This window comes from Chiloscyllium plagiosum, unplaced genomic scaffold (assembly GCF_004010195.1).
Source record: "Chiloscyllium plagiosum isolate BGI_BamShark_2017 unplaced genomic scaffold, ASM401019v2 scaf_10350, whole genome shotgun sequence".
Classification (NCBI taxonomy): domain Eukaryota; kingdom Metazoa; phylum Chordata; class Chondrichthyes; order Orectolobiformes; family Hemiscylliidae; genus Chiloscyllium; species Chiloscyllium plagiosum.
This window is the reverse complement of record NW_025213462.1, coordinates 22,381-24,338: the sequence shown is the minus strand read 5'-3', so window position 1 is coordinate 24,338 and position 1,958 is coordinate 22,381. Positions and strand designations below refer to the sequence as shown.

At 45.8% G+C, this 1,958-nt stretch overlaps 1 protein-coding gene across 1 annotated transcript in view; it reads right to left on the bottom strand.

Annotated features, from left to right (window-relative positions):
- Window positions 1–1,513, bottom strand: part of LOC122547636 (gastrula zinc finger protein XlCGF9.1-like) — a gene marked incomplete at its 3' end in the record, with an annotated part of 7,426 nt that extends 5,913 nt beyond the window's left edge. Inside the window, exon 1 of the mRNA XM_043686239.1 lies at window positions 1,333–1,513. The remainder of the gene's footprint in view (window positions 1–1,332) is intronic.
- Between the last annotated feature and the right edge of the window lie 445 nt (window positions 1,514–1,958).

The window sequence follows — 1,958 nt, the reverse complement described above, 5'->3', positions numbered from 1 at the left end:
CCATGCTAAACTGCCCATAATGTTAGGTGCATTAGTCAGAGGGAGATGGGTCTGGGTGGGCTACTCTTCAGAGGATCGGTGTGGACTGGTTGGGCCAAAGGGCCTGTTTCCACATTGTTGGGAATCTAATCTAATCTCATCCTTCTGGGCTGATCAGAGTCTACCGTCCGGGCCATATCAAAGAATAAACTATTGCTTGTATGATTGACAAAGTCACATCCAGGTGTGTTTATTGACCAATCCCAGAAATCCGATCCAGACAGCAGTCCAGATCAGAACAACCAGATAGGAAATGGTTAATGTCCCCAGGATGTGGGGAGCAAAATAAGACACCAAGGCGTTAACACCAACATCAGGGAAAAACTGAACAGACGTAAAAAACATTCGTGGCAAGCCAGAATCACAGAAACAGTCCCTTCAGTCCATGCTGACCAGATATCCTAAATCAATCTCGTCCCATTTGCCAGCACTTGGTCCATGTCCCTCTAAATGCTTCCCAACATGTACCCATCCAGATATCTTTTAAAGGTTGTAATTGTACCAGGAGCCACTACTTCCTCTGGCAGCTCATTCTTTACACACACCACCCTCTGTGTATAGGAGTTGCCCCTTAGGTTTCTTTTAAATCTCACCCTAAACCTATGAGCAATCCCAGATCAAAGATCTTGTCTACTTACCCTCGCCATGCTCCACATTATTAGGGTCACCCCTGTGGGATATTGGTAAAGCAGTGTTGCTTCTGCAAGGTAAATGAACTAACGCCAGGGTATAATTGTTTCAGCCAAGAGTGGAGTTAACAAGAATGAAAGCAATGTGAAGGAAATATATCATTGCGTTTGTATTAGCTAAAATGTGCATACATGAAATGTGCTTGCAAACAATTGTAGATGTTACAAACAGATAAGGTGCTGTGAGGGGAGGGGTGTAGGTTAAGCTAGATATGCTCGTATAATCAGTTATAAGCATCCGTTTCCTGCTTCTGCAAAAACAAAAAAAACACAATCAGGGAGGTCAGAAGGCTCAGTGTCGGCGAAAAATGTGAGGAAACGTTGCTTTCGCAAACGAGGAAGCAGCTGGCGGTGAAAGAGGATATACGCTAACACTTTGTTCACGCACAAGGCTGAATAAGGCAAGAAATAGACAAGAGTAATGGAGAAGAACAGAGGATGCAAAGCCGGCTTGTAGCTGCAATGAGGAATATTGCATGTGCTGTACTTGTACCTGTTGCAGTTACTGGTGCATTTTAAACATCAAAACAGGAGATATCCAGCCCTCCCCCTTCCCAATCTCTATCCTTCAGTCCCTCCTCACCCGGGTAACTAAGACACATACCTGAGTTTGCGGAGGCAGCTCCCTCCCTGCATTCACTCCAGTTGCTACAAGTGACCAATTTCCCCTCCTCCCATCTCTGTCTCCCTCCCAGGATGAAGAGTCGGCCAGAGGGCGGGAGATTCACTTTGAAACTGACAGGGCCACTTCCGCCTTGTGACGTCACAAAGGATCTAGGGGCGGGGCGGGGCCATGACCAACAGCGGGCGCATGCGCTGCGCCTGCAGCAGACCAGGACGGGAACACATGGGTGGTTTTCGTTCAATTCATCACATTCAAATGATAACCGTGACTTTTAGAATAACCTTTCCCTGTCTGATATGAATACCCTGTGACACAGCCCGTTGAGAGCATTTACAAATTGCATGCTCCTCATATTTACAAATTTTCCTTATCATTTGGGTAGCCATTGCTCGAAAAGGGATTTATTGAGAACCTGTTTATTTGGATGCGGATGAATTGTGAGCTGTGCTGCATTAATGTTTCCCCCAGTGTTGTTTTATGGTCCCATTTTCTCCTCCACCCTCCTTTATCCACTCACCTTCCTTTTAATTTGTCGAACGCCTGTTAGATTTTGAACATTTCTGCGGTCTGGTGGAATCACGCAGGCCTGAAATATTTCTCCCAGA